The sequence below is a fragment of the Lagenorhynchus albirostris genome, chromosome 19 (assembly GCF_949774975.1).
Source record: "Lagenorhynchus albirostris chromosome 19, mLagAlb1.1, whole genome shotgun sequence".
NCBI classification, from domain to species: domain Eukaryota; kingdom Metazoa; phylum Chordata; class Mammalia; order Artiodactyla; family Delphinidae; genus Lagenorhynchus; species Lagenorhynchus albirostris.
In genome coordinates, this window is record NC_083113.1 from 1,589,766 (window position 1) to 1,617,086 (window position 27,321).

General features: G+C 40.2%; 1 long non-coding RNA gene across 2 annotated transcripts in view; it reads right to left on the reverse strand.

The window, feature by feature from the left end:
* Positions 1-4,780: 4,780 nt before the first annotated feature.
* The window catches only part of LOC132509460 (uncharacterized), a 67,517-nt gene continuing 44,976 nt past the window's right edge, over positions 4,781-27,321 (reverse strand). The window contains exon 3 of one of the 2 annotated variants that reach the window (XR_009537010.1): positions 4,781-4,823. This is a non-coding gene — a long non-coding RNA (uncharacterized LOC132509460). Of the gene's footprint in view, positions 4,824-8,569; positions 8,622-27,321 lie in introns of those variants that run through there. The other variant, XR_009537011.1, reaches the window with a different exon arrangement.

The window sequence follows — 27,321 nt, forward strand, 5'->3', positions numbered from 1 at the left end:
GTGAGGTTACTTCTTTCCCACGTCCATCCTGTGTGTCTTATGTAGGAGGAGGTCATAAATGCAGAAGCCACACTCGAGGAGAGAGGGGTGAGCTTCACATCCTGATGGACAGCTGAGTGGCTCTATACATTGTTTAGAAGCTTTCTGCACAGGAGATTTCTGTTTAACACCATTCATCAAAAACTATGTAATTTATTTTTACCAGTTTGGACACGTGAATAATTATTGTAAACTTTTGGTTATAATCCAGCTCTACATTATTAGACTGCTTAGTTCATTCTTGCTTTGGCTGTTGAGAGCTTTTTCCATTTGCTCCTGTTTTCATTTTACATAATTTTTCTTTTTGGGGTTTTTTTAATTTTTGGTACTTCTTTACTTTCTGATATTTTAAGATTATCCTGTTTCATATATTTACTGTCTCAGTCCTAGCATCAGCCCTTTCTTCAAAGAGCCCTTGTTCCTTTTATTAGAGAATGGTATTAAAGACTTACATGTTGGAGCTAAATATGCTCAGCTGACAGTGCATGGAAATATGTGCATGTATCCCAGCCTATGCATATACACATAATCATAAAGATTTCCATGTGGAACTATGTGTGTCTCTGTTAGGCTAAAGATAGTTTATACTGATGTCTCCAACCTGATCTGTTATGACATGGATATTGCAACCTTCTTTTGTTTGTGACTTCTCACTCCAGTGGTAAGAAACCTGGTTTCCACCATTTGTCATGGCACATATATACAATGGAATATAACTCAGCCATAAAAAGAAACAAAATTGAGCTATTTGTAATGAGGTGGCTAGACCTAGAGTCTGTCATACAGAGTGAAGTAAGTCAGAAAGAGAAAGACAAATACCGTATGCTAACACATAGATATGGAATTTAAGAAAAAATAATGTCATGAAGAACGTAGGGGTAAAACAGGAATAAAGACACAGACCTACTAGAGAATGGACTTGAGGATATGGGGAGGGGGAAGGGTAAGCTGTGACAAAACGAGAGAGAGGCATGGACATATATACACTACCAAACTAAGGTAGAGAGCTAGTGGGAAGCAGCCGCATAGCACAGGGAGATCAGCTCGGTGCTTTGTGACCGCCTGGAGGGGTGGGAGAGGGAGGGAGACACAAGAGGGAAGAGATACGGGAACATCGGTATATGTATAACTGATTCACTTTGTTATAAAGCAGAAACTAACACACCATTGTAAAGCAATTATACTCTAATAAAGATGTAAAAAAAATCAATAGAAAAGTGAAGCTAAAAATAAATAAATGCAGTGCTTGTTCCATCCGATGACTGATACAGTAGTGTCAGTACTGTTAGCTACTACTCCCCATGGGAAGGAACTTACACAGTCCACTGTGTACGTACGGCATATTTTGCCTTTGGCCTACAGAGTCCTCTCATTTCCAAAGTTAACTTAGGTCAGCCCATTTTGTCCCACCACCAACCGTGAGGTTTTTTCATACTTTTCTAAATCAGTTAGATTGTTTGTTACATTCTGTATGCCAGTCTTTGACACTCCCATAACCGAAGTAAGTAAATTTGAATAGATTATAATTTACTTGTTGGGTTGTAAAAAAAAATCTGTGGGTGTAGACAAATGCATAGTGACAGGTATTCACTACTAAAGTATCATACGGACCTTTCAATCACATATTCCATAAACTGTTTACCATGTCTGTTTTGCCTTTTCTAGAATGTCATATAAATGAGGTCATAGAGTGTGTAGCACTTCAGACTGGGTTCGTAAAAATATATTAGCAATATAAGTGTTAGATTCATCTATTTTTTTTTGCACGGGTTGATGATTCATTCCTTTATATCTCTGAATATTATTGCATTGCATGTATAGGAGAGGAAAAATAATTTTTCCTCTACCTTTCTATGTTCTTCTTTGAGATCCCCCTTGTAATGAAAGGGAGATGAACTGGAGAAAAACAATCAGAAGATTAATATATACCATGCATACCTTCTGTATACTTGAAAGATACCCAGGAAAACAGTCTGGCCCAAGCCATTACCTTAAAGGCTACCTTCAGCTAAGAACAGAAGAAAGATGTTAGGGAATGGAGGAAGCCATTTAAGGGAGGTTTTAGGCAAAGCACAGTAAACAAGGGGATGGTTGTTATGCAGATTTACATCCAGACCTATTTCATTGACAAGATTTTTTTTTTTAATATTTATTTATTTGGCTGCACCAGGGGTTAGTTGCAGCATGTGAGATCTAGCCCCGTGACCAGGGATCGAACCCAGGCCCCTGCATTGGGAGTGTGAAGTCTTAACCACTGGACCACCAGGGAAGTCGTGACAAGTCTTTCTTGATATTTAGTCATCATTCAATTCCTGGTGCAGAGAGGGACATACCCTTACAAATGGAGATACCCTTAATAAATGTAAATTTACCTCATAAAAGAGCATTTTCTACTTTGTTTTCAAAAATTCTCCTGGGTCTGCTCTTTTTTAAATTAATCAGTCCAAAATAATCCTTTTGTCAAAGGGACATATATTGGGGTGGTGTATTCTCCCCTTGACATGGATGTGCCCTAATTTGCTTATGAATTCATCTACAGAAGGACATCCTGATATCTTTAAGTTTTTAGCTATGAATAGAGCTGCTGTGCATTACTTGATCCTAGTTTTTGTTTGAACACAGGTTTTTCAAAGCAGTTGTCTAAACACAAGACGTATGCTTCTTGGATCCTAAGGTAAGACTATTTAGATTTGGAAAAAACTGCCAAACTATCTTCCAATCTTGGTTGTACATGCATTCCACCAGCATCTTGAGTATATTCTTGTATGCTTGTTTTAGTATCTGTTTATCTTCTTTGACCAGGTGTGTGTTTCAATCTTTACCAAATTTTTTTTTCAATCTTTACCAAATTTTAATGGCACTGTTTGGTATAATTTGAGTACAAACCTTTTAGCAGATATGTGTTTTGGAAATAGTTTCTTCCAGTTTGTGGTTTGTCTTTTGGTTTTCTGAATAAGTTCTTTCATAGAGTAGAAATTTTTAATTTTATAAAGTCCACATTATCAATTATTTTTATTTTGTAGATTGACTTTTGGTGTTGTGTGTTTAAAACGCACCACCAGACCCAAGGTCATGTAGATTTTCTTTTTTTCTAATAAATTTATTTATTTATTTATTTTTGGCTGCGTTGGGTCTTCATTGCTATATGTGGGCTTTCTCTAGTTGCGGCAAGTGGGGGTTACTCTTCATTGCTGTGCGCGGGCTTCTTATTGCGGTGGATTCTCTAATTGTGGAGCATGGGCTCTAGAGCACAGGCTCAGTAGTTGTGGCGCATGGGCTTAGTTGCTCTGCGGATCTTCCTGGACCAGGGCTCGAACCTGTGTCCCGTGCATTGGCAGGCGGATTCTTAATCACTGCACCACAAGGGAAGTCCTAGATTTTCTGTTTTCTTCTAGAATTTTTATAGTTTGGTAATTTAAACTTGTCTGTGGGCACTTTTGAGTGAATTTTGGTTTACATTGTAAAGTTTGTGTCTACATTCATTTCATTACATACGGTTTCTAATTAATTGTTAACCATGTTTTGAGAAGATACAGTGAGATACTTGGCTTCATTTCAGTTTGGATTTCCAAACTTAGTATAAACAGCAGAACAGCATTCAGGATGAGGCCTCTGGGTTTGTGAGTGTGGCGCTCCCGGTACTTCTCTGATGTCCCACAGTGGGCAATGTATACACCTGTCTGACCCTGGGGGCCCAGGTGCATCCGGCCCACAGACTTTGCTCTGTGACAAGCTGACGGGAGCTTTGTCTCCTGTCGGGGCTTAGGTTTCTGGACCACGGGGCAGTGTCTATACTGACTGGAGCTGGCTTTTCTCAGGACCCACTGGTGAGGAGATGTCACGAGAGGAAAAAATGAGAAAGTGTGGAGAATCCTCCTGTGCAGCTGACTGTGGGGTAGGTGGGGTGCATCTTCAGGGGACTCAGGAGAGAAAAGGTTTAATGTAGAATACTGTGGGCTTTTAGTTAGTTTTATGTGCAGTGTAGATGGTGACCAGTGTCATTCTTTGGAGTCTGGTGTCTGGTTTTCCTGGTTCTGTTTGTTGATGGCTTTGGGTAGAATAAACACTTTAATAATAGTAATTTTTCTGATGTATGAGCATGGAATATTGTTTTCTATTGTGTCTTTAATTTCTTTATTAATGCTTTATAGTTTCCTGAGTATAGGTCTTTCATCTCCTAGGTTGAATTTATTCCTAAATAGTTTGTTCTTTTTGATGGAGTTGTAAATGGGATTGTTTTCCTAATTTTTCTTTCTGATGGTTCGTTAAGTGTATAGAAACAAAACTGATTTGTGCGTATCGATTCCATGTTTTGCAACTTTACTGAATTTATTTTTTTAACATTTTCTTTGAAGTAATGTGAAAATTTTTAATGCTAAAATCTCACTGTTTCTACTGCATCCCAGGTAATCGCAGGACCCAAGACTTGGTAGCTACTAATATACTCCTCTCATGATGTCTTTTTTAAAAACAAATTTATTTCATTTATTTTTGGCTGTGTTGGGTCTTCGTTGCTGTATGCGGGCTTTCTCTAGTTGCGGCGAGCGGGGGCTACTCTTCGTTGCAGTACGTGGGCTTCTCATGGCAGTGGCTTCTCTTGTGATGCATGGGCTCTAGAGCACAGGCTCAGTAGTTGTGGCCCACAGGCTTACTTGCTCCACGGCATGTGGGATCTTCCCGGACCAGGGGTTGAACCCGTGTTCCCTGAATTGGCAGATGGATTCTTAACCACTGCGTCACCAGGGAAGTCCCTCTCACTGTGCCTCTTAATACCATGTGGACTCCTACAAAGGAAATACCAGTCACAATTTTGGTTGAACTTTGTCTGGGTAAGTCTTGGCCTCTACAAAAAAGTTTGTTGACTGTCTTATCTGATTTTCTGGCATAGTACTGACATGCTTGTTTTGAAAATTAATTTACTTTCCAGTAATTGAAAATGTACAGAAAAGCTTCAGTAATGGCAAAAGTACTCACATTTGCCACTTCACAAAATGCTCACAAAACCATGACTCGTTCTGGAGAAGCCATGGGATAGGGAGAGGGACACTCTCCTGAGGAATCAACACATAACCCCTAAAAGAGGAAACCATGATGTCTACATTAGAATTTAATACTCAGACCCACTTCAAATTTCGCCTGTTGTCCCAACTGTATGAAAATGTCCTATTCCCTCCCGATCCAGTTTTCTTTTTCTGGACCCATTACTGAGTTTCCCCCTCATTTGGACAACCTTGATGGATTTGAAGCAGGCAAGATGAGTATGGGATCTGGGTGGCCTTTTCTGCATGGCTTTTTTCACTAAGAATGTTTTTAATATTCATTTATGTTGTAAGAAGTATCAGCACTAAACTTTTGTTTCTTTGTCATTAAAAATACAAAACATGCCATTTACCATTTAATTCATTTTACGTATAGAGTTTTGTGGTATTAGCTACCTTCATATAGTTGCACAAACAAGTTAACTAACATGTGTACCTCCTATGTGCATGGGAGATACCCAGGAAATTGAGTAACACCCTGAAACGGCCCAAGACATCACCTTAAATACCGTCTTCATCTAAAAGGAAAAAAAAGGAAAGGTATAGCTGTTTCTGTCTACATTCATTTGATTGTGTATGGTTTCCAATTGATTGTCGTATGACTAGTTTTGGAGAAGTCATGGGATAGTTGGCTTCATTTCAGTTTGAATTTCCAAATTTAGTGGATTCTGCAGGCTTGATACAAGGTTTACAAACTTGATATTGGATCAGGACATCCCATGGTATAATTGGTATTAATGGTTTGTTCAACAGTTAAAGTTCTGTGTGATATGAGTACAAACTGGAGTAATCGTGGTTAGTTTCTATCTGTTATACATTTGACCCAGGATGAAAGGACAAGAAAAATAAGGCCTACTTTATAAAAGTGTCTTCAAACTAATTGATGGTATAATCTCAACCTAGTTTTTTAAAAATTTATTTCATTGAAGTATAGTTGACTTACAATGCTGTGTTAATTTCTGCTGTACAGCAAAGTGATTCAGATATATATACACACACACATGTACTGTTTATTACATATATACATATGGTTTATTACAGGGTACTGAATATAGTTTCCTGTGTTGTACAGTAAGACCTTGTTGTTTATCCATCCTATATATGATAGTTTGCATCTGCTAATCCCAAACTCCCAATCCATCCCTCCCCTGTCTTCCACTTGGCCACCACAAGTCTGTTTTCTATCACTGTGAGTCTGTTTCTGTTTTGTAGATTCATTTGTGTCTCATTTTAGATTTCACATATAAGTAATATCATGTGTTCTTTGTCGTTCTCTGTCTGACTTCACTAATATGATAACCTCTAGGTCCATCCATGTAGATGCAAATGACATTATTTCACTTTGTTTTATGGCTGAGCAATATCCCATTGTGTGTGTGTATATATATATATATATATATATATATTTTTTTTTTTTTTTTTTTTTTTTTTTTTTTGCTGTACGCGGGCCTCTCACTGTTGTGGCCTCTCCCGTTGCGGAGCATAGGCTCTGGACGCGCAGGCTCAGCGGCCATGGCTCACGGGCCTAGCTGCTCCGCGGCATGTGGGATCTTCCCAGACCGGGGTACGAACCCGTGTACCCTGCATCGTCAGGCGGACTCTCAATCACTGCGCCACCAGGGAAGCCCCCCATTGTATATATTTATCACATCTTCTTTATCCATTCATCTGTTGATGACATACGGGTTGCTTTCATGTCTTGGCTATTGTGAATAGTGGTGCTATGAACATAGTGGTGCACGTATCTTTTCGAATTATAGTTTTGTCTTCTGGATATGTGCCCAGGAGTGGGATTGCTGGTTCATATGACAATTCTATTTTTATTTTACTTATATTTTGATACATTTATTTACTTTATTTTTTATTTGTGGCTGTGCTGGGTCTTCATTGCTGTGTGCGGGCTTTCTCTGGTTACGGCGAGTGGGGGCTACTCTTGGTCGCAGTGCGTGGGCTTCTCATTGCATTAGCTTCTCTTGTTGGGAGCATGGGCTCTAGGCACTCGGGCTTCAGTAGTTGTGGCATGTGGGCTCAGTAGTTGTGGCTTGTGGGCTGTAGAGCGCAGGCTCAGTCGTTGTGGCACACAGGCTTTGTTACTCCGCAGCATGTGGGATCTTCCTGGGCCAGGGCTCGAACCTGTGTCCCTTGCATTGGCAGGCGGATTCTTAACCACTGTGCCACCAGGGAAGCCCCAGCAACTCTATTTTTAGTTTTATTAGGAACCTCCATGCTTCTTTTCATAGTGGCTGCACAAATTTACATTCTGACCAGCAGCGTAGGAGGGTTTCCTTTTCTCCACACCCCCTCCAGCATTTATTTGTAGATTTTTATTGATGACCATCTTGCCTGCTATGAGGTGATACCTCATTGTAGTTTTGATTTGCATTGTTCTAATAATTAGCGATGTGGAGCATCTTTTCATGTGCCTATTGGCCATCTGTATGTCTTCTTTGGAGAAATGTCTACTTAGACCTTCTGCCCACTTCTTGATTTTTTTTCAGTTTTATAAGCTGTTTGTATATTTTAGAAATTAGGCCCTTGTTGGTCACATCATCTGCAAATATTTTATCCCAAACAGTTAGCACAGTTGCTGGGACAGCTGGATACCCACACGCAGAAGAATAAAGTTGGACCCTTACCTCCCTCCCCATCCCGTATACAAAATCAACACAAAATGGATCAAAGGTCTAGATGCAAGAAACAAAATTCTAAAACTCAGAGAAGAAAACATGAGAGTAAATCTTCATGACCTTGAATTTGGTCATGATTTCTTAGATCTACCAAAAGCACAAGCAACAAAAGACAAAATAGATGCATTGGACTTCCTCAAGATGAAAAACAGTTGTGTATAAAAGGAGCAAGGAATAAGATAATCCACCATCCAAAATGGCCCAAGATGTTTCCAAACTACGTATCTGATAAAGGACTGTAGCCCAGCAGCCAAGCCCCCGGTGTTCCAGGGGAGTGTCTGTGCGGCCCCTCCCGTCCTCGGTGATCAGGGGATTTCAGGCCCCACAGCACCCGAGGGGTGGACACGGGTCATCCTCAGCACCCTCAGGGAGTGAGTGCTGGATGGTTTTGAGCCCAGATGCACTCCCATTACTGCCCTCAAAGGCTGAAGGCTTCAGCATGCCTCCAGAAGGACACAGAGTATTTGCAAGTCTTTGAGAACCAAGAGAACAATCTTCACTTTTCTGAAAAGGGCATCTTATTACTTCACAGCTTGACCATTTTCCATCTGGCTCTCAGGGGTGCCCTCCCACCTCCCTGATTTCTCTGAGAGTGGCCATGGGGGTTTGGCTGTCCCCAGTCCCCACACCAGGTGACATGGCCAGTGGGGCCAGACCCTGGTGGTCCTTAGCTTTGCTGGAGACTAACCCAGACTCTCAGCCTGCGATTGAACGTGGACGCCCCTGCTTCTCCCCGTCGCCGATTCTCATCTCCTCCTCTGTCTCTCTTCCTCTTGCTTTTCAGTCTCAGGTTTACCTGACGGTCACCACTCACAGTTCCCTCAGAGCCCAGAGATTTCTCCTGGAAGGAAAGGGTCTGGAAAATCAGAGGGATAAATAAAGGATGCAGCTGATTCCCGCCTTGTGCTGATGCGCAAGAGGGTGAGGAGAGTGAGTGTTCTCTCATTAGAATTTTAAATCCTCCAAGTAATAGATCATTGTGGGGGCATCCTGTGTCTTTCTGCCCATTCTACTAATGTCATTCCTGAATTTTAATGCAGCAAATAATTTATATTATAAATATGCTGGGGGAGATCTCTTTTTAAAATGTTAGAGGTAACTCCAAGGGTTTTTACAAGAAACAAGGACATAGAACCCTGTTTCCAGACACTGGCTGAGCGATTCCTACCCTGAGCCTCAGTCTCCTGGTGGGCAGAGTGGCCATGGCCTCCTGCAGGTGAGCCTACACAGGCACATCCCACGTGGGACCACTGCATCGCAGAATCTTAGAGTGGCCAATGGCAGGCAGCTGGCTAGAGATGAGGACAAGAGAAAACTGCCCAGCAGCCTGGGACAACCCCGGGGTGAGGCCTTAGTAAGGGCCAGTGTCAGGTCATTAGTTAGGGCCAGCATATCAGGGCTGGAGTTAGGACCAGTGTCAGGGCATTAGTGAGGAATATAATTAGGGCGTTAGGTAAGAAGTCAGGTCATTAGTTACAGGTAGAGACTTCATCGAGGCCTTAGTTAAGAAGGACATGGGGGCTTCAGTTAGGGACAGTGTCAGGATGTTAGTTAGGGCCAGCAACCAGGCTTTAGTTAGGGATAGTGTCAGGACCTCAGAGAAAACTTGAGGGCCGTAGTATAAGACAGTTCAGGCCGTTAGTTAAGGACACATCAGAGACTTTCTTAGGGACCTATTCAGGGCCTTAGTAATGGACAGGATCAGGACGTTATTTAGTGACAGTATATGCTATGAGGGACAGCATCAGGGCCTCAGTTAGAGATAACTTAGGTCCTTAGTAAGAGAGAGTTCAGGCCATTAGAGATATCGTAAGAGACTTTCTTAGGGACATATTCAAGGCCTTAGTTATGGACAGGATCAGGGTGATAGTGTCGGATATCTCAGTCTATTAGGGTCACCGTCAGGGACTTAGAAATAGTTCAGGCTGTTCCTTAGATATATTCTCATGGACTTAACACCAGAATCAGAGATGTAGGTATGACCAGTGTCAGGATGTTATTGTGAGTTGTCTGCAGCTATTAGGGACATCGTCAGGGTATTAGTTAGGGAAAGAGGCAGGCCATTATTGTAGACAGTGTCAGGGCCTCAGGTACAGACAGCGTCAAGGCCTTAGGAAGAGCATCAGGGCCTTAGTTAGGGACAGTGTCAGGACCTCAGAGGAAACTTGAGGGACTTAGTAAGAGACAATTCAGGCTGTTAGTCAGGGACACCTCACAGACTTTTTTAGGGACATATTTAGGACCTCAGTAATGGATAGGATCAGGACATTATTTAGTGACCACTTAAGTTCTGAGGGACAGCATCAGGGCCTAAGTTAGGGAGAGTGGCAGGGTCTTAGGGACAGGGTTAGGGAATCTGTAAGTTATAGTTCAGACCATCCATTAGCTTGGGACAGCATCAGGGGCTTTGTTAGGGAGAATGTCAAGGCTTCAGTTAGAGATAATTTGCAGGCCTTAATTAGACACAGTTCAGGTTGTTACTTAGGGACATCTTCAGAGCCTCAGTTAGCGACAGCATCAGGGTGTTAGTTAGGGAAGGAGTCAGGTCATTATTACAGACAGTGTCAGTGCCTCAGGTAGAGAGTGCATCAGGGTCTTAGGGACATACTCAGGGCCTTAGTTATAGACAGGATCAGGGCATTATTGAGAGATATATGAGGCTATTAGGGACAGCATCATGGTGTTAGGGAAAGAGTTGGGGCTCTTATTATAGACAGTGTTAGTGCCTTAAGTAGAGACGTCATCACAACCGTAGTTAGGAAAAGGGTCAGGGCCTTGGTTAGGGACAGGGTCAGGCCTTAGGTGAGGGCATCTAAGGCTATTAGGGACATCATCAAGGCCTTAGACTGGGTCAGCATCAAGGCAACTAGTGTCAGGGCATTAATGAGGGGCAAAATTAGGGTGTTAGTTAGGCAAAGAGTCAGGTCATTAGTTACAGGCAGTTTTAGGGCCTCAGGTAGAATCAGCATCAAGGCCTTAGTTCGGAAGAACATCAGGGCCTCAATTAGGTTTAGCATCAGGACGTTAGTTAGGGCAGCAACAGAGCCTTAGTTACGGACAGTGTTGTCAGGACCTCAGAAATAACTTGAGGGCCTTAGTAAGAGACAGTTCAGGCCGTTAGTTAAGGACACTTCAGAGACTTTCTTAGGGACATATTCAGGGCTTTAGTAATGGACAGGATCAGGGTGTTATTTAGTGACAGCCTAGTCTATGAGGCAGAGTGTCAAGGTCTTAGGGACAGGGTTTGGGTCTTCATAAGTTATAGCTCAGGCCATTAGCTTGGGATGGCATTAGGGGCTTGGTTGGGGAGAATGTCAAGGCCTCAGTTAGAGATAACTTGAGGGATTTAATTAGACACAGTTCAGGCTGTTACTTAGGAAAACTGTCAGGGCCTTAGTTAAGAGTAGTGTCAGGGCATTAGGGACAAAGTTAGGGTGTTAGTTACAGAAAGAGTCAGGTAGTTAGTTACAGATAATGTTAGTGCCTTAGGGAGACATAGCATCAACTCCTTAGTTAGGAAGAGCGTCAGGGCCTCAGGGACACTATCAAGACATTAATAGGGCCAGCCTCAGAGTGTTAGGTAGGGCCATTGTCAGGACATTAGTTAGGGGCAGCTTCAGGGCCTTAGTTAGGAACAGCATCAGGGCCTCTGTTAGAGAAAACTTGAGACCCCCTAGTAAGAGACAGTATAAGTGTTAGTTAGGGACAGTGTCAGAGACTTAGGGATAACATCAGCGCCTTAGTTATTGACAGTATTGGGGCCTACGTTAGGGACAGTGTCAGTGTCTATTTAGGGAAATGTCAAGGCCTTAGGGACAGTGTCAGGGCCTTTGTTAGGGCCAGTGTCATAGCGTAATTAGGGGAAAAGGTAGGCCATTAGTTAAAGACAGACTTAGGGAATTAGAGACAGCGTCATGGCCTTAGTTAGGACCAGTGTCAGGACATTAGCTAGGGATAGTGTCAGGACCTTAGTTATTAACAGCATCAGGGCCTACATTAGGGACAGCATCAGCGTCTAGTTAGGACCAGCGTCAGGGCCTTAGTTAGGGACAGCGCCTCAACCATTATGAGAATAAAATATTCTGATGCTTATAAACTACCAAGTCTCTGTATTTCATTTTAGCAGCCAAAGAGCTGGCTGAGGATAAATGTCTCTGAGCTTGAGTACCTATCAAGAGAAAACTTCAAATCTCAAAACAAAAGAGAAAATGGGCTGGAAATAAACCAACAGAACCAAATAATAATTGTGGAATAACTAAAAATGATATGACATATACATAATAGGTATAGCAGGAAAAAAGCAGAAAAAAAAAATATATATATATATATTTTTTTTTTTTTTTTTTTTTTTTGCGGTAAGCGGGCCTCTCACTGTTGTGGCCTCTCCCGTTGCAGAGCACAGGCTCCGGACGCGCAGGCTCAGCGGCCATGGCTCACAGGCCCAGCCACTCCACGGCATGTGGGATCTTCCCGGACTGGGGCACGAACCCGTGTCCCCTGCATCGGCAAGCGCACTCTCAACCACTGCCCCACCAGGGAAGCCCCAGAAAATATTTTTTAAATGACTGATAATTTCCTCAAATGAATGTCTGACACCAAAAACACAATGTGGGAACTCAGACAAAAATGTGAATAGTAAAGAAAACTACTGACTAATATCTCTCCAGAACTTAGATGCAAAACTCCTCAAAAAAATATTAACGAATTGAATCCAATAATGTTTTGACAGAATTGTATACCATGAATGAGAAGGATTTATCCCAGGTATGCAAGGCCTGTTCCACATTCTAAAATCAAATAATTACAGCCATCATATTAACAAACTAAAGAAGAAAACTATATTATATCAATAGGTGCAGAAGACTTTTTTAAAAAATCCAACACTCATTCTTCATGAAAACTCTCAGTAAAATAGAAATAAATAGGAGTTTTCTCAAGTTGATAACAAAAATCTACAAAAACTTTCACCTCACATTGTGCTTAGTGGTAAGAAATATGAAACTTTCCCACTAAATTCAGTTAAAAATCAAGCATGTCCCTTGCTCATGCAATAAGGCAAAAAAGAAATAAAATACAGTTTGGGTAGGAAAAAAACAAGAAAAGCAGCTCAGTTAAAAAGTGGACCAAAAAAAAAAGTGGACCAACATAATTTACAGCCACCTCACCAGAGAATACAGACACTTTGCATGTAAGTATATGGAAGAATAATCCAGATTACATGCTGTCATTAAAATGCAAATAAAAAATACAATGATACACCACTATGTAACTCTTAGACTGGCCAAAATGTGGAACAATGACAGCAACAAATGCTGTAGAGAATGTGGAGCAATAGGAACTCTTGTTCATTGCTGGTGGAAATGAAAAATAATAGAGCTACTTTGGAAGACAGATTGACACTTTCTACAACATTGAACATACTCTTACTGTACAATCCAGAAAGTGTTCTCGTGGATGTATACTGAAAGGAGTTAAAAACATTTGTCCACAAGAATCTGCATATGGATATTTTTAGCACCTTGATTCAATATTGCCAAAATGTGAATGAAACCAAGGTGTCCTTCAGTAGATGAATGGAAAAATATATTCTAGTATATTCTGGGAATGCAATAATATTCAGCACTAAAGCAGTAAGCTATCAAGCCATAAAAATATATGGGAAATTGTTTTCTCTCTCTTGAAGTAGAAATGGTTTAAAATAATGTTAGTTTCTCTTGTACAGCATGCTGATTTTTTTTGCAGATTATATTCCATTATAGGTTATTATAAGATATTGAATAAAATTCCCTGTGCTATACAGTAAATCCTTATTGCTTATCTATGTTATGTATAATAGTTTGTATATGTTAATTCCATAGGCTAATTTGTTCCTTTTCCCCTCCCTTTCCCCTTTGGTAACCATAAGTTTGTTTTCTCTGTTTGTGAGTGTCTTTCTGTTTTGTATAAAAATTTCTGTATTATTTTTTTAGATTCCACGTATAAGTGATCATACAGTATTTGTAATCCTCTGTCTTATTTCATTAAGCATAATGTTCTCTAGGTCCGTCCATGTTGCTTTAAATAGCATTATTTTATTCTTTTTATGGCTGAGTAATATTCCATTATACAGGTACACACACATCTTTTTTTTTTTTCTTAACGTCTTTATTGGAGTATAATTGCTTTACAATGGTGTGTTACTTTCTGCTTTATAACAAAGTGAATCAGTTATACATATACATATATCCCCATGTCTCTTCCCTCTTGTGTCTCCCTCCCTCCCACCCTCCCTATCCCACCCCTCTAGGTGGTCACAAAGCACTGAGTTGATCTCCCTGTGCTATGTGGCTACTTCCCACTAGCTATCTATTTTACGTTTGGTAGTGTATATATGTCCATGCCACTCTCTCACTTTGTCCCAGCTTACCCTTCCCCCTCCCCATATCCTCAAGTCCATTCTCTAGTAGGTCTGTGTCTTTATTCCCGTCTTGCCCTTAGGTTCTTCATGACCATTTTTTTAGATTCCATATATATGTGTTAGCATACAGTATTTGTTTTTCTCTTTTTGACTTACTTCACTCTGTATGACAGACTCTAGGTCCATCCACCTCACTACAAATAACTCAATTTCGTTTCATTTTATGGCTGAGTAATATTCCATTGAATATATGTGCCACACCTTCTTTATCCATTCAACTGTTGATGGACACATAGGTTGCTTGCATGTCCTGGCTATTGTAAATAGAGCTCCAATGAATATTTTGGTACATGACTCTCTTTGAATTATGGTTTTCTCAGGGTATATGCCCAGTAGTGGGATTACTGGGTCATATGGTAGTTCTATTTTTAGTTTTTTTAAGGAACCTCCATACTGTTCTCCATAGTGGCTGTATCAATTTACATTCCCACCAACAGTGCAAGAGGGTTCCATTTTCTCCACACCCGCTCCAGCATTTATTGTTTGTAGATTTTTTGATGATTGCCATTCTGACCAGTGTGAGATGATATTTCATTGTAGCTTTGATTTGCATTTCTCTAATGATTAATGATGTTGAGCATTCTTTCATGTATTGGCAATCTGTATATCTTCTTTGGAGAAATGTCTATTTAGGTCTTCTGCCCATTTTTGGATCGGGTTGTTTGTTTTTTTGATATTGAGCTTCATTAGCTGCTTGTAAATTTTGGAGATTAATCCTTTGTCAATTGCCTCATTTGCAAATACTTTCTCCCATTCTGAGGGTTGTCTTTTCGTCTTGTTTATGGTTTTCTTTCCTGTGAAAAAGCTTTTAAGTTTCATTAGGTCCCATTTGTTTATTTTTGGTTTTATTTCCATTTCTCTAAGAGGTGGGTCCAAAAGGATCTTGCTGTGATTGATGTCATACAGTGTTCTGCCTATGTTTTCCTCTAAGAGTTTGATAGTGTCTGGCCTTACATTTAGGTCTTTAATCCATTTTGAGTTTATTTTGTGTATGGTGTTAGGGAGTTCTAATTTCATTCTTTTACATGTAGCTGTCCAGTTTTCCCAGCACCACTTATTGCAGAGGCTGTCTTTTCTGCACTGTATATTATTGCCTTGTTCATCAAAGATAAGGTGACCCTATGTGTGTGGGCTTATCTCTGGGCTTTCTATCTTGTTCCGTTGATCTATATTTCTGTTTTTGTGCCAGTACCATGCTGTCTTGATTACTGTAGCTTTGTAGTATAGTCTGAAGTCAGGGAGCCTGATTCCTCCAGCTTCGTTGTTTTTTGTTTTTTTTTTTTTCCTCAAGATTGCTTTGGCTATTCGGGGTCTTTTGTGTTCCCATACAAATTGTGAGATTTTTTGTTCTAGTTCTGTGAAAAGTTCCACTGGTAGATTGATAGGGATTGCATTGAATGTGTAGATTGCTTTGGGTAGTATAGTCATATTCACAGTGTTGATTCTTCCAATCCAAGAACATGGTATATCTCTCCATCTATTTGTATCATCTTTAATTTCTTTCATCAGTGTCTTATAATTTTCTGCATACAGGTCTTTTGTCCCCTTAGGTTTATTCCTAGATATTTTATTCTTTTTTTGCAATGGTAAATGGGAGTGTTTTCTTAATTTTACTTTCAGATTTTTCATCATTAGTGTATAGGAATGCCAGAGGTTTCTGTGCATTAATTTTGTATCCTGCTACTTTACCAAATTCATTGATTAGCTCTAGTAGTTTTCTGGTAGCATCTTTAGGATTCCCTGTATAGTATCATGTCATCTGCAAACAGTTACAGCTTTACTTCTTCTTTTCCAATTTGAATTCCTTTTATTTCTTTTTCTTCTCTGATTGCTGTGGCTAAAACTTTCAAAACTATGTAGAATAAGAGTGGTGAGAGTGGGCAACCTTGTCTTGTTTCTGATCTTAGTGGAAATGCTTTCAGTTTTTCACCATTGAGGATGATGTTGGCTGTGGGTTTGTCATTTATGGCCTTTATTATGTTGAGGAAAGTTCCCTCTATGCCTACTTTCTGCAGGGTTTTTTATCATAAATGGGTGTTGAATTTTGCCAAAAGCTTTCTCTACATCTATTGAGATGACCATATGGTTTTTCTCCTTCAATTTGTTAATATGGTATATCATGTTGATTGATTTGTGTATATTGAAGAATCCTTGCATTCCTGGAATAAACCTCACTTGATCATGGTGTATGATCCTTTTAATGTGCTGTTGCATTCTGTTTGCTAGTATTTTGTTGAGGATTTTTGCATCTATGTTCATCAGTGATATTTTCTTTGTGACATCCTTGTCTGGTTTTGGTATCAGGGTGGTGGTGGCCTCGTAGAATGATTATGGGAGTGTTCCTCCCTCTGTTATATTTTTGAAGAGTTTGAGAAGGATAGGTGTTAGCTCTTCTCTAAATGTTTGATAGAATTCTCCTGTGAAGGCATCTGGTCCTGGGCTTTTGTTTGTTGGAAGATTTTTAATCACAGTTTCAATTTCAGTGCTTGTGATTGGTCTGTTCATATTTTCTATTTCTTCCTGATTCAGTCTTGGCAGGTTGTGCACTTCTACGAATTTGTCCATTTCTTCCAGGTTGTCCATTTTATTGGCATAGAGTTGCTTATAGTAATCTCTCATGATCTTTTGTATTTCTGCAGTGTCAGTTGTTACTTCTCCTTTTTCATTTCTAATTCTATTGATTTGAGTCTTCTCCCTTTTTTTCTTGATGAGTCTGGCTAATGGTTTATCAATTTTGTTTATCTTCTCAAAGAACCAGCTTTTAGTTTTATTGATCTTTTCTATCGTTTCCTTCAGTTCTTTTTCATTTATTTCTGATCTGATCTTTATGATTTCTTTCCTTCTGCTAACTTTGGGGTTTTTTCGTTCTTCTTTCTCTATTTGCTTTAGGTGCAAGGTTGGGTTGTTTATTCGAGATGTTTCCTGTTTCTTAAGGTAGGATTGTATTGCTATAAACTTCCCTCTTAGAATTGCTTTTTCTGCATCCCATAGGTTTTGGGTCGTCGTGTCTCCATTGTCATTTGTTTCTATGTATTTTTTGATTTCCTCTTTGATTTCTTCAGTGATCACTTCGTTATTGTAGTGTATTGTTTAGCCTCCATGTGTTTGCATTTTTTACAGATCTTTCCTGTAATTGATATCTAGTCTCATAGCTTTGTGTTCGGCAAAGGTACTTGATACAATTTCAATTTTCTTAAATTTACCAAGGCTTGATTTGTGACCCCAAGATATGATCTATCCTGGAGAATGTTCCATGAGCACTTGAGAAAAGTGTGTATTCTGTTGTTTTTGGATGGAATGTCCTATAAATATCAATTAAGTCCATCTTGTTTAATGTATCATTTAAAGCTTGTGTTTCCTTATTTATTTTCATTTTGGATGATCTGTCCATTGGTGAAAGTGGGATGTTAAAGTCCCCTATTATGAATGTGTTACTGTCGATTTCCCCTTTTATGGCTGTTAGTATTTGCCTTATGTATTGAGGTGCATAAATATTTAAAATTGTTATATCTTCTTCTTGGATCGATCCCTTGATCATTATGTAGTGTTCTTCTTTGTTTCTTGTAATAGTCTTTATTTTAAAGTCTATTTTGTATGATATGAGAATTGCTACTCCAGCTTTCTTTTGGTTTCCATTTGCATGGAATATCATTTTCCATCCCCTTACTTTCAGTCTGTATGTGTCCCTAGGTCTGAAGTGGGTCTCTTGTAGACAGCATATATATGGGTCTTGTTTTTGTATCCATTCAGCCAGTCTGTGTCTTTTGGTGGGATCATTTAATCCATTTACATTTAAGGTAATTATCGATACGTATGTTCTTATTCCCATTTTCTTAATTGTTTTGGGTTTGTTATTGTAGGTCTTTTCCTTCTCTTGTGTTTCTTGCCTAGAGAAGTTCCTTTAGCATTTGTTGTAAAGCTGGTTTTGTGGTGCTGAACTCTCAGCTTTTGCTTGTCTGTAAAGGTTTTAATTTCTCCATCAAATCTGAATGAGATCCTTGCTGGGTAGAGTAATCTTGCTTGTAGTTTTTTCTCCTTCATCACTTTAAATATGTCCTGCCACTCCCTTCTGACTTGCAGAGTTTCTGCTGAAAGATCAGCTGTTAACCTTATGGGGATTCCTTGTGTGTTATTTGTTGTTTTTCCCTTGCTGCTTTTAATATGTTTTCTTTGTATTTAATTTTTAACAGTTTGATTAATATGTGTCTTGGTGTGTTTCTCCTTGGTTTTATCCTGTATGGGACTCTCTGTGCTTCCTGGACTTGATTAACTATTTCCTTTCCCATATTAGGGAAGTTTTCAACTATAATCTCTTCAAATATTTTCTTGGTCCCCTTCTTTTTCTCTTCTTCTTCTGGAACCCCTATAATTTGAATGTTGGTGCGTTTAATATTGTCCCAGAGATCTCTGAGACTGTCCTCAGTTCTTTTCATTCTTTTTTCTTTATTCTGCTCTGCAGTAGTTACTTCCACTACTTTATTTCCAGGTCACTTATCCGTTCTTCTGCCTCAGTTATTCTGCTATTGATCCCTTCTAGAGTATTTTTAATTTCATTTATTGTGTTGTTCATCATTGCTTGTTTCCTCTTTAGTTCTTCTAGGTCCTTGTTAAACGTTTCTTGCACTTTCTCTATTCTATTCCCAAGATTTTGGATCATCTTTACTATCATTATTCTGAATCCTTTTTCAGGTAGACTGTCTATTTCCTCTTCATTTGTTAGGTCTGGTGGGGTTTTTTCTTGCTCCTTCATCTGCTGTCTGTTTTTCTGTCTTCTCATTTTGCTTATCTTACTGTGTTTGGGGTCTCCTTTTTGCAGGCTGCCGGTTCGTATTTCCCATTGTTTTTGGTGTCTGTCCCCAGTGGTTAAAGTTAGTTCAGTGGGTTGTGTAGGCTTCCTGGTGGAGGGGACTAGTGCCTGTGTTCTGGTGGATGAGGCTGGATCTTGTCTTTCTGGTGAGCAGGTCCACGTCTGGTGGTGTGTTTTGTGGTGTCTGTGGCCTTATTATGATTTTAGGCAGCCTCTCTGCTAATGGGTGGGGTTGTGTTCCTGTGTTGCTAGTTGTTTGGTATAGGGTGTCCAGCACTGTAGCTTGCTGGTCGTTGAGTGAAGCTGGGTGTTGGTGTTGAGATGGAGATCTCTGGGAGATTTTCACCATTTGATATTACATGGAGCTGGGAGGTCTCTTGTGGACCAGTGTCCTGAAGTTGGCTCTCCCACCTCAGAGGTACAGCACTGACTCCCGTCTGCAGCACCAAGAGCCTTTCATCCACACAGCTCAGAATAAAAGGGAGAGAGAGAGAGAGAGACAGAGAGAGAAAGAATGAAGAGGGATAAAAGGAAATAAAATAAAGTAAGGTAAAATTTTTAAAAGTTATTAAAATAAAAACATAATTATTAAGAAAAAAATTTTTAAGTTAAAAAAAAATAGGACAGATAGAACCCTAGGACAAATAGTGAAAGGAAAGCTATACAGACAAAATCTCACACAGAAGCATACACATACAGACTTACAAAAAGTGGTAAAGGGAAAAAAATAATAAATCTTGCCCTCAAAGTCCACCTCCTCAATTTGGGATGATTCGTTGTCTATTCAGGTATTCCACAGATGCAGGGTACAACAAGTTGATTGTGGAGATTTAATCCACTACTCCTGAGGGTTCTGGGAGAGATTTCCCTTTCTCTTCTTTGTTCGCACAGCTCCCGGGGTTCAGCTTTGGATTTGGCCCTGCCTTTGCATGTAGGTCACCGGAGGGCGTCTGTTCTTCGCTCAGACAGGACGGGGTTAAAGGAGCCGCTGATTCGGGGGCTCCAGCTCACTCAAGTGGGGGGGGGAGGGGTACGGAGTGTGGGGCAGGCCTGCAGTGGCAGAGACCGGCGTGACATTGCACCAGCCTGAGGCACGCCATGCGTTCTCCCAGGGAAGTTGTCCCTGGATCCCGGGACCCTGGCAGTGGCGGGCTGCACAGGCTCCCCGGAAGGAGAGTGTTGATAGTGACCTGTGCTCGCACACAGGCTTCTTGGTGGCGGCAGCAGCAGCCTTAGCGTCTCATGCCCGTCTCTGGGGTCTGCGCTGATAGCCGCAGCTCAGGCCCGTCTCTGGATTTCCTTTAAGCAGCGCTCTTAATCCCCTCTCCTCACGCACCAGGAAACAAAGAGGGAAGAAAAAGTCTCTTGTCTCTTCGGCAGGTCCAGACTTTTCCCCGGACTCCCTCCCGGCCAGCCGTGGCGCACTAACCCCCTGCAGGCCGTGTTCATGCCGCCAACCCCAATCCTCTCCCTGCGCTCCGACCGAAGCCCGAGCCTCAGCTCCCAGCCCCACACGCCCCGGCAGGGGAGCATACAAGCCTCTCGGGCTGGTGAGTGCTGGTCGGCACCAATCCTCTGTGCGGGAATCTCCCTGCTTTGCCCTCTGCACCCCTGTGGCTGCGCTCTCCTCCACAGCTCCGAAGCTTTCCCCCTCCGCCACCCGCAATCTCCGCCCACGAAGGGGTTTCCTAATGTGTGGAAACCTTTCCTCCTTCACGGCTCCTTCCCACTGGTGCAGGTCCCATCCCTATTCTTTTGTCTCTGTTTATTCTTTTTTCTTTTGCCCTACCCAGGTACGTGGGGAGTTTCTTGTCTTTTGGGAGGTCTGAGGTCTTCTGCCAGTGTTCAGTAGGTGTTGTGTAGGAGTTGTTCCACGTGTAGATGTATTTCTGATGTATCTATTGGGAGGAAGGTGATCTCCGCGTCTTACTCTTCCGCCATCTTCCCCCTCTGTATGATCCCTCTTTACCTTAAATTTTTGGAGCTTTATAATATGTCTTCGTGTGAACCTGTTTGTCTTCATCTTGTTTGGGTCTCTGTGTTTCCTGGACCTGGATGTGTGTTTCCTTCCCCAAGTTAGGAAAGTTATCAGTTACTATATCCTCTAATAAGTTCTCTGCCCGTTTCTCTCTTCTCCTCGTTCTGGGACCCCTGTAATGCTCATGTTAATATTCTTGATGTTGTCTCAGAGGTCCCTGTACCTATAGTCTTAATTGTTTTTTCTTCATGCTATTCAGTTTGGGTGATTTTCACTACTCTGTTTTCCATTTCACTGTTCTGTTCTTCTGTATCATATAATATAATGTTGCTTCCCTCGTGTGTGTGTGTGTGTGTGTGTGTGTGTGTGTGTGTGTGTGTGTGTGTGTGTGTGTGTGTTTTAACCTCATTTACTGTATTGTTCACTGTTTGGTTCTTTGTGACATTTTGTTACTCTTTGTTGAAATTCTCACTATGTCCATGCATTCTTCTCTTGACTTGGGTGAGCATCTTTATAATCATTACTGTGAACACTTTTTTTATTGGGTAGAATGCTTAACCCTATTTTATTCAGTTCTTTTGCTGATGTCGTGTCTTGTTACTTCATTTGTAACTTATTCCTCTATTTCCTTACGTATCCTAATTCTCTGCACATTTCTATTCATTAGGTTCATGTTGTTACATTCCTGGGTCTCAGAGAAGTGGCCTTATATAGGAGACTGATAGGTCCCAGCAGCACACTGTCCTCTGGCCAGCAGAGCCACATGCTCCAGGGATGTCCCCTGTGTGGGCTGCATACACCTTTCTCTTATGGCAGAGCCAACTACCGTGGACAAGCTGGTAGGCGGTATTGAACCCTGGCCTAAATGGCTGTAAGGCCCTGCAGTATGTGATTGCCATGGGTGTGCTGGTAGCCAAGGCAGCCCTCCATTATGGGTGGCTGTTTTGTGCTCCAGGTGCACAGGCAGACAAGGTAGGTCCCCAGTGTGTCTGGTTGTGAGACCTTGTGGTGCAGGAGTGCTATGGACATGGTGGTAAATGGAGCAGGCCCCTGATTCTAATCAGTTCCAGAGAAGACACTAAAATGTTGCTTGCCAATGTCTCAGTTTCTAGCGGGAGTCCCAGCTGCCTCTTGCCTTTCCAAGAAGCTCTCCGAGAATAGCAAGTGGGTCTGAACCAGGTGTCTTTCACACTACTGGCTCTGCACGGGGACTGAGAACGTGTGAGATTTGTGTGTGTCCTATGAGAGAAAAGTCTCAGTTTTCTTTAGCCTCCAGCTTTCCTGAAAGTAAGCCCTGCATATTTCCAAATCCAGACCTGCTGTGTTTTTTTCTTCCCAGTGCAGGAACCCTGGGCTGAGCAGCCTGTTGCAGGGCTCAGACCCTTCCCTCCATGTGGAAGACCCATGCAATTGTGATATCTTCCAGCTGTGGGTCACTGTGCTCTAGGTGTGGGTTCCAAGTAGACTGTGTTTCCAGTCCTCCTACCTGCCTTGCGATTTCTCCTTCCTTATATCTTTAGTTGTGGAAAACGTTCCCTGCTAGTCTTCAGAGATAATTTCCATGTAAGTTGTTGTAATTTTGGTGTGTCCATGGCAGGAGGGGAGCTCAGTATCTTCCTACTCTATCATCTTGATACCCTCTCAAGAATTCTTTGAAAATATATGCATTTATTACTGTAAACATAACTCTTTGAATTGCAGTCTTGTTCCTGTATTCCATAAATTTAGGTACTTTGTGTTTCCAATTTTGTTTACTTTAAGATTTCTTTTAAATTTCCCTTTTGATTTATTCCTGTATGCATTGGCTATTCAGGAGCTTATTGTGCAATTTCTAAGTGTTCTTGAATTTTCAATTCTTTTTAATATTGAATTTCAATTTCATATCATTGTGGTTGGAAATGATCCTTGATATGATTTCAATATTATTGGAATTTTGAAGACTTGTTTTGTGGCTTAACATAGGATCTACCCTAGGAAATGTTCTATGTGTACTTAAGAAGAATGGAAATTTTGCTGCTGTTGAGTGGAATGTACTGTATATGTCTGTTAGGTTCATTTGATATCAAGTGTGTGTTCAAGTTCATTGTTTCCTGATTGATATTCTGTCTGAATGATCTATACAGTGTTGAAAGTTGGGTATCGATGTTTCTTACCATTATTTTATTTCTGCACATTTTCCCCTTCATGTGGGTTAATATTTTCTGTATATATCGAGAGGCTCAAATGCTGGATACATACATATTTATAATTGTCATAATTCCTTAATGAATTAATCCCTTTATCATTATATGATAACATTCTTTCCTTTGAGAGGTTTGATTCAAGTCTTTTTGCCTGATAATAGACTAGTCAGGCAAGTATCATTTTCATGGAGTATCTTGTTTCCAGTCATTCAATTTTATGCTATATATGGATTTAAAGTTAACATGAATCTCTTGTACACAGTATATAATTGAACTTTCTTTAATCCATTCAGCCACCCTATGGATTAAATTGAAGCATCGTTGATTTACAGTATTACATTAGTCTCAGTGGTACAACATATGGATTTAATATTTTTATAGATCATGCTCCACTAAAGTGATTACAAAATAATGGCTATATTTCCGTGTTGTACTATATATCCTTGTTTGTTTATTTCATACATAGGGGTATTGGATTTAGAGAAACAAACTACTGTCTTTCCCTCCCCCCTTCACTTGCCCCACTAGTAACCATTAATTTGTTCTCTGTGAGTCTATTTCTATTTTGTTATATACATTCCTTTCTTGCATTTAGATTCCACAGAGAAGTGAGAACATAGATTATTTGTCTTTCTCTAACTTATTTAAGTAGGTATAAATATTCTAGACCTATCCACGTTGTTGCAAGTGGCAGAATTTGATCCTTTTTAATGGCTGAGTAATAGTCTATTGTGTATAGATACCACATCTTCTTTATCCACTCATCTGTTGATGGACATTTAGTTTGCTTCCATATGTTGGCAATTGTAAATAATGCTGCTATGAACATTGGGATGCATGTATCTTGTCAAATTGGTGTCTTCATTTTTTTTGGACATATACGAAGCAGTGGAATTGTTGGCTAATATGATAGTTCTATTTTTACCTTTTTTCAAGACCTCCATATTGTTCTCATAGTGGGTTTACCAGTTTACAATCCCACTAACAGTGTACTAGGATTCCCTTCTCTCCATTTCATGAACAACATTTCGTATTTGTAGACTTTGGAATAATAGCCACGTTGAGAGGTGTGATGTGACGTCTCATTGTGAGGTTTTTTTGTGGGTCATTCATTAAATTTAATTTACAAAAGAAGGTGATAAGCTGGATGTGATCTCCAGGTTGAGTTTGCTAATGCCTGGTATAGGTTAATTTGAAGAGAATACCTTTACAATGTTATTTATTGCTTAATTTTTTCAGGTTGACATTTAATGATTGGTAACAGATTTTAAATTTTTTCTCCCTGAAGGATATCTGAAGTCTGTTGGTTTGTTTCTGTTTTATAAATTTGTTCATTTCTATCATTTTTCAGACTCCACTATAAGTGATGTCATATGATATTTGTGTATCTGACTTACTTCACTTAGAATGAAATAACGCCATTTGCAGCAACAGGAATGGACTTAGAGATGGTCATGCTTTTTCATTTCTGAGTAATATTTGATTGTGTACATGCGCCCCTTATTCATCATCCATTCATCTGTTGATGGACATTTTGGTTGCCTCCATGTCTTGGCTACTGTAAATAGTGCTGCAGTGCATGTTGGGCTTTGGGTGCATTTGTCTTTTCGAATTCTGCTTTTCTGCAGATGTACGCCCAGAAGCAGGACTTCTGGATGATATGGTAGCTCTATTTTTAATTTTAAAGGCATCTCCATACTGTGCTTTATAGTGGCTGTTACCAGATTACATCCCACCAACAGCATAGGAGGGTTCCCTTTTCTCCATGTCCTCTCCAGCATTTATGTTTTGTAGACTTTTTGATGATGGCCATTCTAACTGTACGAGGTGATACCTTGTTGTAGTTTTGATTTGCACATGTCTCATAATTCGGGATGTTGAGCATCTTTGCATGTGTTTTTCTTAAATACTGTGAGAAAAAGTTACAGTTGACATTGGCTTTTTGAAAGTCTGACTCTTTTGAGTTTCTGTTCGATAACTACCACAGGACATTTGTAAAGGGCAGGTGTCATTTACATCCCGGCAGACCTTGTGACTATTAAGTGCCCATAAGCATATGTTTTAAAGTTGCTGTTGTGGGAATGGGCACAAGCGGCAGGGTTTCCTTCATGCACCTCTCTGGTTACTGGGGTAACCAGAGCCACTGTGGAAGATGGGCTCCTGGATTGTAAGTTAGTGTGGACTTTGCCAGAACAGACACCCAAAATCTTGTGTTTTGTTACTTCTTGTTTTTTTAAAATTTAATTTTTCTTTTTTATTGGAGTAAAGTTGATTTAAAATATTTTGTGTTTGTGGTAGGCGTACAGACCTTGTTCAGTTACGTATATTCATATGTCTATTCATCTTCAGATTCTTTTCCCATATAGGTTATTAGAGAGTGTTGAGTAGACGTCTCTTTGTTATACAGTAGGTCCTTGTTGATTATCTATTTTACATGTATTAGTGTGTAAATGTTTTTCCCAACCTCTTGATTTATCCTTCCCCTCACCTTTCTCATTGGGTAATCATAAGTTTGTTTTCTAAGTCTGTGAGTCTGTTTCTCTCTCTTTTATTTTATTTTTTTGGCTGCACTGAAAGGCATGCGTGATATTAATTCTCCCAACACCAGGGATCGAACCTACGTCCCCTGCAGTTGAAGCTCGGATTCTTAACCATTGGACAACCAGGAAGGTTCTTGTTTCTCTCTTGTAAATTAGTTCATTGGTACCAAATTTTATTTTCACCTATAAGTGGTATCATATAATATTTGACTTTCCCCTTCTGACTTACTTCACTTAGAATGTATCTCTAGGTCCATCTATGATGCTGCAAATGGCATTCTTTTTCATTTCTGAGTAATATTTCACTGTGAACATGTACCACTTCTTTATCCATCCATCTGCCAATGGATATTTCGGTTGCTTCCATGTCTTAGACATTGTAAATTGTGCTGTGGTGCATATATGGGCGCATGTGTGTTTTCCAATTCTGTTTTCCTCTTGTTATACACCTGGGAGTGGGACTGCTGGATCATATGGTAGCTCTAATTTTACCTTGTAAAGCCACCTCCATACTGTTATTTATAGTGGCTGTTACCACCTTAGATCCCAACAGCAGCATAGGAGGGTTCCCTTTTTTCTACAACCTCTCAAGCATTTTTTCGATGATGGCTATTCTGACTCACGTGAAGTGATCCCTCCTTGTACTTTTGATTTCCATGCCACTAATAATACAGGAATTAGAGCATCTTTTCAAGTGCTTTTCTTTTAAGCAGTGTAAAATTTACCTATGGAAATAGGATCTTAAAGTCTGTTTATTTTGAATTTTTTTTTTTTGCTTACCTACCCCTGGACATTTCCTGATTGTGGGTGTCATTTACAGCCCTACAGTCCATATGAATATTATCTACCCATAAGCATTGGTTTTGAAGTTGCCGTTGCAGGGAATGGCAACAAGGCAGTGGAATTTCTTCATACTCAACTTGATTGATAGGGCAAAGAGAGCCTTAGTGGAACTCCTCTTGCTAGGTTGTAAATTAGAGTGTAAAGTGACAGGACAAACACCCAAAAGCTTGTGTCACATACCTTCTTGTTTAATTGAATTTTTATTTCTTATCAGAGTAAATTTGATTACAATGTTGTGTTTGTTCTATGTGTACAGAATCTGGTTCATTCACACATATACATATATCTAATCAGGCTTACATTCTTTCCCATGTTGGTCATTACAGAGTGTTGAGTAGACCTCCCTTGGCATTCAGTAGGTCCTTCTTCATTATATATTTTATATGTATTATTAAATGTATATTAACCCCAACATCCTAATTTTTCCATTACTTTCACCTTTTTTCTAAGTCTGTATGGGTCTTTCTCTGTGGAAATATGTTCATGGGTATCAGTTTTTAGATAACACCGGTAAATGGTACCATCGGATATTTGTCTTTCTCTTTCTGACTTACTTTACATAGTATGATTATCTCTAGGCTCATCTGTGGTGCTGCAAAGGACATTGTTTCCTCTTTTCCACGGCTAATATTCCATTGTGTATGTGTACCACTTTTTTGTCCATTCATCTGTACGTGGACATTTTGGTTGCATCCATGTCTGGCTATAGTAAATATCATTGCAGTGCACATTTGAGTGCCTGTGTCTT